This window comes from Peromyscus maniculatus, chromosome 3 (genome assembly GCF_049852395.1).
Source record: "Peromyscus maniculatus bairdii isolate BWxNUB_F1_BW_parent chromosome 3, HU_Pman_BW_mat_3.1, whole genome shotgun sequence".
Lineage (NCBI taxonomy): Eukaryota > Metazoa > Chordata > Mammalia > Rodentia > Cricetidae > Peromyscus > Peromyscus maniculatus.
In genome coordinates, this window is record NC_134854.1 from 91,376,832 (window position 1) to 91,390,799 (window position 13,968).

The window sequence follows — 13,968 nt, forward strand, 5'->3', positions numbered from 1 at the left end:
ACAGGCCTACCTGCGTCTGCTTGTCTCCGCCATCTTGTCCCTCAATTTTCTCTTTTTTAAAAAGGAAAGAGTCGGGAATGAAGGGTTCACAACACGCCCCCATGGTCACATATACCAGGCGGACACTTCTGCCTAGCCAATTCCAGTCAGGATAGGCATTTCCGGGTCAGGGCGTCTCTTGTGAGCAGGATACCCAGAGGACCTGGACACCTCCACCTAGCCAGTTCCAGGTCAAGATTTCTGAGTCAAGGCGTCTCGCATAACCAGGATCCGTGACATTAAATGGCCACATAAGCGGGCAACGTGACCATGTGATCTACGCACACGCATGGAGTAGTGACATGACCTGGTCATGCCCCCAGCTGGTTTTAAAGCGGAGCGCCATATTCCCAGCTCTCTCTCTCTCTCCAAATTTTTACTTTTAAAATCATAATACAATCACATCATTTTAGAAAATGAAGTAAAGATTTCAACATGCACTTCATCAAAGAGTATAAACACACAGTGGAATATGTATGGAGCAATGAGAGAGAGAGACAGGCAGACACACACACACACACACACACACACAGAGAGAGAGAGAGAGGGGGGGGAGAGGGGGGGGAGAGAGGAGAGAGAGAGTCTTTTTAAGTTATGACAGAAGTTTTATTTAAAGAAACAACTTCTTAAAGGAGAATGATCAACCTTCCATTGTAGTCATGATCATAAGGGATCTGTTGCCCTCTGCAGAATCACTGCCTAAGAACAGAAGACACATGGCTGCTTAGATAAGCACAATAGCTACATGACCTTTGAATTACAATGCAATTTAAAAGAAAAAGGAGGGTTATATAATGTTATCTTGTTTAAGGTATTGGTAGATATATAATGTAATTCTTCATTCTTTCTTACTATTTGACTTAATGAGGATCGATCCCAATAATGCTCACCAAGCTATCTATTCTAAATTCTTACCATTATCAGCACTGCTACAAGCACATTTCTCAGAATTCTTTTTCAACTTTATCATCTCTGATGGAATTGCTTTATTTCTGTGATTCATACAAATAGAAGATGGGGATTTAACAGAAACAAGATCTGCCAGAAGAGGCATAGTCTGATAAAGGTAAGAATTGTGAAATCACCTATAAAGTGCAACAAGCAGCTGAGAGTGTGAGTACCCGAAGCCTGCTCTGTCTGGACAGGCCTGAGCACCACAGATTCACTAGCTTACACCTTGATTCAGATGATCCCTGGAGAAACACCAAAGACCCCTCATTTGTATTATCAACTTCCTTGATATGAGCATAAAGTTGCCTAATGGCTATTGCTCAGACAACTTATTTAAACCATTCTGTTTGGAATATCTACAGTGCTAGGATTATTATGTATCTTGAGGAATTTCTTTTCTTGCTCTGTCTATTTGATATTTTGTGTGTTTCATTTACCTTAATAGACACTGTCTTCATTAAGCCAGGGAAATTTTCCCCTATTATTTCATTGAAAATATTTTTCTGTGCCTTTGACCTGGGTTATCTTTCCCTCCATTCCTATTTTTTTTTAAATTTGGTCTTATCATTGTGACCTAGATTTCCTGGATGTTTTGTGTTCATTTTTTTTTTAATCTTAACAATTTCTTTGGATAGGGTATCTGTTTCTTTTGCCTGTCTCCAATACCTGAAAGTCCTTCTTCCATGTCTTATACTCTGCTAGTGATGCTTACCACTGAGGTGATTGATATTTTTGGTTCTGTTGTTATTGTTTGTTTGTTTGCTTGTTTGTTAGGATTTGAATTCCTTAATTTTTCATTTCCAGGTTTTTTTTCATTTGGTTTTCTCTAGTGATACTATTTCTACTTTCATGTCTTGATCTTTTTTCATTATTTGATTCTACTGTTTGTGTTTTTATAGACTTCTCTAAGGGTTTTATCCATCACCTCTTTAAAGTCCTTAAACATATTCACAATTATGGTTTTGAATTCCTTGTCTTGTGCCTCAGCTACATTATATTTCTTATGACCTTATAAAATTGGGTAACTGGAGAGACTGTAATGGAGGACAGAAAGGAGAGTGAACATCACCTACTTGAGTCTCAGCCTGGTGCACCCATTGGGGATCCCAGTGGAGAGTACTTCTCAGTATGGGTGGCTGACACAAAGCATAGGAATAGGCTAGGAGAGAGTGCAGATAAGGCTATAGGAGGATGGAAATCTGAGTGCAAAACAAGTTCAGCAAAGTCCCTAGGGTAGTGAAGTAATGTGAGAGGAGAGGAACCTGAAAGCAAGTTTAGTCATTTTTAAGAGAGACTGTTATAGAGACTTCCTGGCACTCTTTCCCATACAATCTCCCTACTCCCTCTTCCATAATGTTCCCTGAGCCATAGATACTGCTGTTGTGATGTAGATGTATGCATTGTGGCTGAGACTCAGCAGTTTGTGTTTATAAACTTGTGCATACATATACACACACATAGATCACACACACACATACACACACACACACACACACAAATACATATATGTAACAATAATAATTTCAGGAAAAAAGGCTATCAACTTGAGAGTTGGGGGAGAAGTGAGAGGAAATGAAAGAAGGCTACCTAAGAGGATCTTGGGGAAAGAAAAAAGAAAGTGACATGATTCTATTTCAATTTAAAATATTTTTATGAATACTTGTTGTAATGTAGGGAAGGGATAAGTGAAGAACTACCCTAATACAGACTGAGGTCTAGAGTTTTCTACTTTTAAATCTAGGTGAACTGTGTGTCCCTTAATCTTGGATTTGTAGACCTCCAGGTGGCTCTTAGCAAAGCTTGTTGAGATAGAGCCATCTTGCTCTTGCTGCATGCTGGTATTGGAAGAACCTCTCTGCTGTGGATTAACCAAAAGCATGAATCAAGAAAAGTTAGGAGACTTCAAGCTCAAGTCCAGATAGGGGGCAAGAGCATAGCACTCAAAACAGAGAAGGCGGTACTTAGGACATTTACAGCTGAAGACAAAAGGCTTCAGAGTTATCAAAAAAAAAAAAAAAAAAAACTAGTTGTGAATAATACAGCTAGTATTGAAGAGATAAACATGATTAAAGACAATGATGGAAGGATTATTCATTTAAATAATCCCAAAGTCCATACTTCCCTTTCTACCAACAACTTTGCAATTACTGTTCACACAGAAGACATACCAGTTATAGAAATGCTTCCTGGAATATTAAGTCAGCTTGCTGCTGACAGAAGGAGCCTTAGAAAGCTAGCTGAACATTTTCCATGGCAAGTATGGAATAGTAAATCCCCAAGACCAGAAGACATAGATGAAGATGCTGGTGATATTCCAGATCTTGTAGAAAATGCTGATGAAACATTGAAAAATGAAACTAAATTCTTCTGGGTTTTGGAAACAGCATGGACTATATTTAACAATCAGCTCTGTGGTTCCAAAAATTTACGGACATGGAGAACATTACCTGGTAATGTTTCAGTAATATAAATATTGTGAGTATTAGTAAAGCTGTTTGTTCAGCAGTTCTCTGTCATTTGATTTCACATCATCACTTCTTCCTAAGATGTATTCTTTTGTTCAGAATATGAAATACTTCAATTTGAAGATGGCTTTTTCTCTGGTGGGGCACTTTTGGTGTGTTTGATATGTATGTGTGAGAGTGTGTGTATACATGATGGACAGAAAATTGGATAACAGTTATATCTGTCTTCTTACTTTCCCATTAGAAATGAAACAAATAATAAAAGAAAGAAAAGAAAATCTTGGTGTACTAAAGATCAATGTAGCAATGGAGTGGAGAGGGTGACATTTCAGTTTATAGTGCCTCTTTCTGAGGACCTCCAGGGCTTCACTTAACAACTGCTACATGCTAAGTGGTCATATTTAAATCTGTCATCTGTCCAGATTCTCTCTTATCTCATGGGCACATAAAAAATACCAATTTTAATCACATGTAGAACAAAAGTCTCTTTCATTCCCTGATAACTTCCTTAATGGGTAAAACATTTGCGTGCGTGCGTGCGTGCGTGCGTGCGTGCGTGCGTGTGTGTGTGTGTGCTGGGTTTCCTTCTATGTTTTCCATTCAACTGCTCAAACACTGTTGCTAAAGCTCACGGGCCAAGTAATGGTATCAGCTCAAGAACTTTCAAAATACAATACCAATTAAATTTTCATGCAGCTGTTACACTTCTAGCCTGTTGCTCCCTTGATTTCCTGACAATATCTAAGGTAGAATCTTTTTTTCTGGTTTTTGGAGACAGGGTTTCTTAAGGTAGATTCTTAAAGCAGACTGTTTTCAATGAGAAAATTGGGAATAATGCAAAAAAAATATCATTAGGTGGACTGGCAATTTAGCAATAGAAGAAACAAAAGCATATTTGACAGGTGAGAACTTTTAGCCAAAGTTGCATATAGTTGCCCTGGTTATTGAATATCTGAAACAAATTATACCCATCTGTTTAAATCCTCTACAATTTTTGAAGTTCAGATATTTTCTCTTCAAAATTACATATTCAAATTGTAATGTTCAATGGATATAAAGTGAGCACCAAATTTTAAATACATAGATTTCCTATTTTATCATAAATGGTTTTTTACATTAGGTGCTTAAAATAGCATTTTTAAAGCTTTTGAGAATTTCATTTCCACCATTTACTCTCCTCTTTTAACATCTCCTCAAATTTGTGATCTTTTATTATATAATTATTATTGTTTTCTAAACACACACTACCTAAGAGTACATTTAATGTTGATCTTGTGCATATGTGTTTATGGCTGACTACTTGTGATTTAATAACTTACCAAGAGGTTCACCCCTGGAGAAGTTTGATTTCTCCTCTCTCAGCAAGCTTTGATTGCCTGTAGCAATTCAACAAGGTCTGGGGCTCTGTGAAATTTTCCCTACTGAGCTGACATGTCTTATGCTGGTCTTGCTTAGGTAGCTGCATTGCTGATTTCATGACTTTTTGCCTTTAATAATGCAAATTATAAGGAAACTGCAAACAAGACTAAAAATTATGGTGGGCAGCTGTAATTGTTCATATAGTACAGCATGTAGAATGAAGACCAAGAAAATGTAATAGTAAGGACAGAATATAAACAAGAGGACCCATGGGAATATAAAGATACACATTTTTATATAATGATTATATTATATGATGGCTTTTCCAACTGAAGTTCATTGAGATGAGTTGGGATTGGGAGTTAGGCAGTATAGTTAGAGTGGTTACTTTAATCTGTTGGTTAGTGTTTTTGTTTGTAAGTTTATTAAAATAAATTGATTTATATTTTTTAAAACAAAAATGTAAAATGCCTGCTTCTTTTTTTACTAATGGGAGCATATGTCTGCCTCTCAATTATCTTCTATGAGTGGTAGTTTGGGGGAAGGAATGATCAGGTAATAAATTCACTTTGGACAATGCCATTTGTTGACAGAAAAATCTTCAAGTCCTATCTGAGGTCAGTTATTCATCTTATCTTATGTAATCAAGTTGTATAAGTTGTATCAGCCTAGTAACCACAAATAAACCCATTTTTTCAGAGGGTTCTTGTTGATATGGAAAAAAGTTCAAATGTGTCAGAGGTAGGAATGAGAAGGGGTAATACTGTGTAAAATTGTCCACAACTCACATTATATGTATGTGAAATTATCAAAATTGTTTAAGGCATAAAAGTAAATATTGAGAACCACAAATTTTAAATTATAGGAAGGTTATCTCAATTTGTAGAGAAAAGTAAGTTTTTAAAACACATATAAAAAATCACTACATGCAGGCATCTTCTCTCCACACACAAAAACTAAAGCATTACATAAATTATCTCTTTATTCTTTCTTGACATTGAGGTTTATGAGATCATGGTACATAGTCTAAATAAATTTCATAGGATTTTCACTGAATAACAGGTACCAGAAGCATAAATTGATGAGTTTGCATAACTATGGAACCAAACACAAAATCCTAACATTTTAAAATACATTTTTTAAACATTGGATAGAAGGTCTTATTTGGGGTACTCATTCACACCAAATATAAACATATGTAATTTTTTCTTAAAAGTACCTATAGTGCTGTGAGTGGAAGGTATTCACAATGCCTAGATTGTGAATCGTACGTTGCTAATTAATGAATGAGCAGGAAACTGGACCTAAGTAGATGAAAATAATTGATCTTGGTATTAAAATGCATTAACCTCAAAAGACTTGTCCTAAGGGTCAAAAATGTTTTATTATTTTTAATCAATTAGTTTCAATGTCAAGGATATGTCTCTGTAAGGTACTTGCAATGAAATAATGGAACCCAAATTTCAATTTCCAACACTCATATTAAAGCCAGGTTTAGCCACATTATCTGTAACTCCAGCACTAAGGCATAGACACAAGCAGATCAAAGTGGCTCTCTGATGAGGTATTCTAGCCAATGAAAATTCCCCACTCCACAGGAGAGCCTATCTCAAAAAGTAAAAATGAAGAGTGATAGAGGGGGTTCTTTAAGCCTACCTATGGTTTACTCCCTTGTCTTACACATATCACACACACACACACACACACACACACACACACACACACACACACACACACAAAAGTTACTCTCAGATTTCAATTAGGAAACAAAATGAAAATTTCCAACCAGCTAATTTTTTAATTATTTGCCTTTGTTTTTGAAACAGGGTCTCATTATGTAGCCTTGACTGGCCTGAATATTGCCATGTAGATCAGACTGGCCTTAAACTCGTGGAGATCCTCTTGCCTCAGAATCCCAAGTGTTGGTTTTGAGACATGAATCAACATACTTCACCAAATTTTAAATTCTTAGTCATGTTTGCAGAATTGTTTAATGGTTATCTCTACTCTATTAAACAAAATCCTTGATGAAGGCTCTCTTACTTGAGGCATACGGATTCTTTCTGCAATGTTCTTTCAGTAAGAGATAACTCAGATTTCTATTCATATTTAGCTATAATACCTCAATGGTAATTCTCCTTTTGCAAGACTCTGTCAATGAACTTACACACATTTCACTGACATTTTTCTAATAAAATGCTAACACAGAGAGCTTCATGTATTTCCATGAAATTCTGTAGTGGCAAAGGGGAATCTAAAAACTGGTATATCTCCCATGATTCCATTGTTTATAAAAGAAACTGAATTTTGTTACTCATCTGAACTAATGATAATTGAGACATAACTCCAAGAGATCTATGGAAACTTAGGTTGACAGACATGTTATTGTTTCCAACTCTACTTTGGTTTTTTTTTTCATATTAAGTGGTAACTATAACCACTTACCATGAAATTTGCAGTTTTCACCAAACTAGTTTGGGTAGTTCATATAAATCTATAAACAGGAAAAACACTCTATGCTCAATACTTGTTCACTTACTATAAAATGTGCATAGGGAAAGTTGCAACTGAGACATGAAGCAGTGAGTCTCAGCTTTCATCTCTGTGAGGACAAGAGTATAGTATATGCTATGGTTTCAAGCAATGCCTCGTTTGTACTTCCAACAATTATAAGAGCATGGAATCAATTGTTTTCTCTCTATCCAGGCTAGGATTTTCTCTGGGTTGTAGTACACTGGACGAAGATTGGTTACCAGGAAAATATTGTAGGCTATGTATTATGGAGATGAAGTGGGATGAAGAGAATTCAGAGGCAAAAGAGCAATCCAGGCTTCTTCATTTGTATTTTCCCTGTAATCTGCAAGGCTGTCCTCATCTGTGAAATACTTTCAAGAAGGTGAGGACACCATCAGAAGCAGCTGAAGGAGGCCAGCCTCAGACTTCGGCTTCCCTGCTTTTTTTTTTCTCTAGAGTCTCTATCACTGTGGGAGGCCAGCTGTTACTCTGTTGACAGTAATAAATTGCAACACCTTCAGCCTCCAAATTGTTGATGCTGAGGGTGAAATCTGTCCCTGATCCAGTGCCACTGAACCTGGAGGGGATCCTGGAGACAGAACCAGAAGCAAACTTGATGAGAAGCCTTAGAACGTCATTTGGTTTTTGCTGATACCAGTGTATGCTTGTGTAAATACTCTGGCTGGCCTTGCAAGTCATGGTGACTCTTTCCCCTGGAATCACAGACAAGGTGGCTGGAGACTGAGTCAGCACAATGTCACCTCTGGAGGCTGAAAACATACAAGAAATATTGGACAGAACATGACATTACATACGAAAGTCACTTCTAAACTACTTTTTTAAAAGATAAGATTTTTTGTATCAGTTTCTTCCAACAGGAAGTCAAATTCCATGTGATGCTGGACTTCCTAATGATGTAAAATTTCTGTCTTTAATTACTGTCTCCACTTTTGGACATGTGTAACCACTCTTACCTGAATCCTAGAAGAGCAGAAGCTCAAAAAGCTGAGATGTGGACACCATCTTCCTTCTTTCCCTGAGTATAAGTGTGTCATGACACAACCTGTAGAAAGACCTTCTTATAATATTGTAAGAGGCAGGAACAGGAACACTAGAAGGAAGAGGTAATTATGCAAATGATACTGTCTTCATATTGATTACAATAAAGAACTTCTCTTTGTCATCTTGAATTATGTGTCCCCCTTGTGGTTACTTCATTAGATGTTAAGATATGAAAATGACTTGTAATTGAATTGCACATACAAGGGTGCAATATTAGCACAGTCTAAGTAAGCATCTTGAATAAATTCAGAAGTTTGAAAGGAAGAGCATCTTATATCTATGGTCTTGGTCCAGGATTATATTTTCTTACTTGACGTTTCTTACAATATGAGCTGAAGCATTTTTTTTTTTTTTTTTTTTGGTTTTTCGAGACAGGGTTTCTCTGTGTAGCTTTGCGCCTTTCCTGGAGCTCACTTGGTAGCCCAGCCTGGCCTCGAACTCACAGAGATCCGCCTGCCTCTGCCTCCCGAGTGCTGGGATTAAAGGCGTGCGCCACCACCGCCCGGCAAGCTGAAGCATTTTTAATTGTCTGAATATTCACTGAGCATCACAGCATATGATACTAAAGAGATAGATAGCATATTATTGAGATATCATGGACAAGAAATTAGAAAGCCTGGATGTCTAAGGAAGACAGATTTCTCCAATAGGGAGAATTGAAGCTTTATAAAAGTTTATAGTCTGACACAGTAGAGAAGAAATTAAGCGATCAGAAATTCTAAATATCTGTTTAGTACTTCCCAGATAAAAGCCAATATTGAACCTAGTTTGTCTTACCACTAAGAATGATGCAGAGTGCCCTGGATGTATTTCTAGAATGTTTAAACAAATTCTTTCCCTAGTACATGATTTTTCACACTACTTAAAAGACCATGATTCTGACAGCCTAAATCAAGAGAGAAAACTGCATCAGGTCCATTTGAAGAAAGAAGTATTCGTATCACTTGGGCTAGATGATCAATTTAGAGTATATTTATTATATATATAATATTATATAAATATTATATATAAATATATATAAATCTGAGAATTTTTTAAATGGTCATTAGCTGTGCCATGAGTTGCCAAGACTCTAGAGCAATGATGACCTGATGATTAGGGATGTTGAGCAATTCCTTAAATGTCTTTCAGCCATTTGAGTTTCCTCTGTTGAGAATTCTCTGTTTAGTACTATAGCCCACTTCTTAATTGGACTGTTGGTCATTTTGATGTCTAATTTTTTGAATTCCTTATATATTCTGGATATCAGTCCTCTGTCAGATGTGGGGTTGGGGAAGACCTTTTCCCATTCTACAGGCTGCCACTTTGCCTTGTTGACCATATCCTTTGCTCTACAAAAGCTTCTCAGTTTCAAGAGGTCACATTGATTAATTGTTTCTCTCAGTGTCTGTGCTGCTGGTGTTATATTTAGGAAGTGATCTCCTATGCCAATGCATTCAAGACTACTTCCTACTTTCTCTTCTAGCAGGTTCAGAGTAGCTGGTTTTATGTTGAAGTCCTTGATCCACTCAGACTTAAGTTTTATGCAAAGTGATGGATATGGATCTTTTGCAGCCTTCTACACACTGATATCCAGTTATGCCAGCACCATTTGTTGAAGATGCTTTCTTTTTCCACTGTACACTTTTGGCTTCTTTGTCAAAAATTATATGTTCATAGGTGTGCAGATTAATGTCAGGGTCTTCAAATCAAATCCATTGGTCCACATGTTGGTTTTTATGTCAATACCAAGCTGTTTTCATTACTGTAGCTTTATAGTAGAGCTTGAAGTCGAAGATCGTGATGCCTCCAGACGTTGTCTTATTGTACAGGATTCTTTTGGCTATCCTGGGTTTTTTGTTTTCACATATGAAGTTGAGTATTATTCTTTCCAGGTCTGTGAAGAATTGTGTTGGTATTTTGATGGGGATTGCACTGAATCTGTAGATTGCTTTTGGTAAAATTGCCATTTTTACTATGTTGGTCCTGCCTATCTATGAGCATGGGAGATCTTTCCATTTTCTGACATCTTCTTCAAATTTTTTTTTCAGGGACTTAAAGTTCTTGTCATATAGGTCCTTCACTTGCTTGGTTAGTGCTACCCCAAGGTTTATGTCATTTGTGGCTATTGTAAAGGGTGATGTATCTCTAATTGCCTTCTCAGCTTCTTTGTCCATTGTATATAGGAGGGCTACTGATTTTTTTGAGTTGATCTTGTATCTTGCTATGTTGATGAAGGTGTTTATAAGCTGTATCAGTTCCTTGGTGGACTCTTTGGGTTAACTCAACTGTACTATCATGTCATCTGCAAATAGGGAAAGCTTGATTTCTTCCTTTCCAATTTGTATCCCCTTAATCTCCTTGTGTTGTCTTATTGCTCTGGCTAGAACTTCAAGTACTATATTGAATAAGTATGGGGAGAGTAGACAGCCTTGCCTCATTCCTGATTTTAGTGGAATTGATTTGAGTTTCTCTCCATTTAATTTGATGTTAGCTGTTGGCTTGCTGTAAATTGCATTTATTATGTTTAGGTGTGTTCCATGTATTCCTATCACTCCAAGACTTTTATCATGAAGGGGTGTTGGATTTTGTCAAATGCCTTTTCTGCATCTAGTGAGATGATCATGTGGTTTTTTTTCTTTGAGTTTGTTTATATGGTGTATTACATTGACAGAATTTCATATGTTGAACCACCCTTGCATCCCTGGGATGAAGCCTACTTGATCATGGTGGATAATTGTTTTGATGTGTTCTTGGAGTCTGTTTGCCAGTATTTTATTCATGAGGGAGATCGGTCTGTAGTTATCTTTCTTTGTTGTATCCTTGTTTGGTTTAGGAGTCAGGGTAATTGTAGCCTCATAGAAGGAGTTTGGTAATGTTCCTTCTGTTTCTATTGTGTGGAACAATTTAGAGAGTATTGGTATTAACACTTCTTTGAAGATCTGGTAGAATTCTGTGCTGAAACCATCTTGTCCTGGGCTTGTTTTGGTTGGGAGACTTTTAATGAGTGTTTCCACTTCCTTAGGGGTTATTGAACTATTTAAATAATTTATCTGGTCTTGATTTAACTTAGGTATGTGGTACCTATCCAGAAAATTATCCATTGTTTTTAGATTTTCCAGTTTTGTGGAGTAGAAGTTTTTAAAGTATGACTTGATGATTCTCTGGATTTCCTCAATGTCTGTTGTTATGTCCCCCTTTTCATTTCTGATTTTGTTCATTTGCATTCTCTCTCTCTGTCTTTTGGTTAGTTTGGATAAGGGCTTGTCTATCTTGTTGATTTTCTCAAAGAACCAACTCTTTATTTCATTAATTTTTTTGTATTGTTCTTGTTTCTATTTTATTGATTTCTCCTCTCACTTTGATAATTTCCTGGTGTCTATTCTTCCTGGGAGACTTTGCTTCTTCTTGTTCTAGAGTTTACAGGTGTGTTGTTAAGTCACTAGTGTGGGATTTCTCCGACTTCTTTAAGTGGGCATTTAGTGCTATGAATTTCCCTCTTAGCACTGCTTTCATAGTGTCCCATAAGTTTGGGTATGTGGTGTCTTCATTTTCATTGATCTCTAGGAAGTCTTTAATTTCTTTCTTTATTTCTTCCTTAATCCATTGGTGTTTCAGTTGAGCATTATTCAGTTTCCATGAGATTGTAGGTTTTCTGTAGTTTTTGTTGTTGTTGAAATCTAACTTTAAACCATGGTGGTCTGATAGAACACAGGAGGTTATTCCAATTGTTTTGTATCTGTTGAGATTTGCTTTGTGGCCAAGTATGTGGTCGATTTTAGAGAAGGTACCATGGGGTGTTGAGAAGAAGGTACATTCTTTTTTATTAGGATGGAATGTTCTGTAGATATCTATTAGGTTCTGTAGATATCTACTAGCAGTAGCTGAGAGGGTTCATGAACTTGTCTACTCTGGTAACCAGATTAGTGAATACCCTAACTGTCACTATAGAGCAGTCATCCTGTTCAATGATAGAAGTAGATGCAGAGATCCATGGCTGGGTACCAGGCCGAGCTCTAGGAGTCCAAATGATGAGAGAGACTAGCGATTCTAAAAGAAAGGAACTTGGAGTTCATGATGGGAAAATGTCTACGAACAGCAAGCCAAACTAGTGGAAACCCATAAACTGTGCACCAATAGCTGTGGAGCTTCATGGGACTGGATTAACCCTCTGGATACTTGAGGCAGTTGTTTAGCTTGAACTATTTGGGAGGCTCCCAGGCTGGGGGATTGGGATCTGTCTCTGGTGCACAAGTGGACTTTTGGGGGCCCAGTGCCTAAGTTGTGACACCGTGTGCAGCCTTGGTGAAAGGGGTGGGAACTTGGACCTGTCTCAACTGAATGTACCAGGCTCTGCTGACTCCCCATGGGAGAACTTGACTTGGAGGAGGTGGGAATGGGGGGAGGATTGGGTAAGGTTATGGGGGGTAAGGAAGAGGGAGGAGTGAGGATATAGACAATTTTCTAAACAGTCTTATTAAATAAAAAACACAGAGCCAAATATAGGAGTGAAAGCCTTAGAGATCAGGGAAACAGTGAGAGCCACCAACCATCTTACCTCACCAGCTCTGTTGCTTCCAAAATGTGACTCCTTATTATCTAATCTGCACCTTTATTTCCTTGCTTTTTTGCCCTCTCATTGGCTCTTAGCCCAGCTACCTCACTTCCTTGTTACTGCCTGTGTGTATAGACCTCCAGGTCTCTATCATTGGTACTAGGATTAAAAGCATGTGTCACCACACTTGGCTGTTCCCTAGTGTGTCCTTGAACACACAGAGATCCTGCCTGCCAAGTGATTGGATTAAGGGTGTGTGCTACCACTGCCTGACTTTTGTATTAATGTCTTGCTATTACCTCTGATCTCCAGGCAAACTTTATTTATTAACAGACAAATAAAATATCAACACATTTTAGCACAAGTAAAATAAAAATAAAAAAATAAAAAATAAAAACCACAAGACATAAAAATGGAAACAGAAAAAAAAACATCACCACAGGGGATCAGTGGTTGGTATGTAAAATGAGTAGAAAATTTCTTAATAATAAAGGAAGGAAAAACAAGAAAATGTAATTCTTTCAAAAGATATTCAAAACATTTTTTTTAAGCAGTCGAGTTTCCCGCATTTGGGGAAATCGCAGGGGTCAGCACATCCTGAGTGCAATGGATAAGCCTCGCCCTGGGAAAACCACCCTCGTGATCATGGTATCTCCCCTGCCAGGTAAGTATCAAAACAATTTCTTAAATCTAAGTAGAAAGATTAAAGGGAATATAGATACTGAATATATATATATATATTCAATTGAGATATATATATATATATATATATATATATATATATATATATAGAGAGAGAGAGAGAGAGAGAGAGGGGGGGGGGAGAGAAGAGAGAGAGAGAGAGAAAGAGAGAGAGAGAATATATATAAAGAGAATATAGACATATAGACACCTAAGTTAATGAGAGTTTAACTGTGGAGGGCCCCAACACAGCTTGAACACACAGCAACCATGACAGGCTTAGGGGCCTAGACACAGCTTCTGTAACAGGCTTACTGGCAGGCAACACCCAGATCTAAGAAAGCCTTAAGCTGATACCACCCA

The 13,968-nt window shown here is 37.3% G+C and overlaps 2 pseudogenes; one reads left to right on the plus strand and one right to left on the minus strand.

Annotated features, from left to right (window-relative positions):
- Positions 1-2,860: 2,860 nt before the first annotated feature.
- LOC102909031 (transcription factor BTF3 homolog 4 pseudogene) lies at positions 2,861-3,460 on the plus strand (annotated as a pseudogene).
- A 9,985-nt stretch (positions 3,461-13,445) lies between these two features.
- LOC121826069 (U1 spliceosomal RNA) lies at positions 13,446-13,596 on the minus strand (annotated as a pseudogene).
- Between the last annotated feature and the right edge of the window lie 372 nt (positions 13,597-13,968).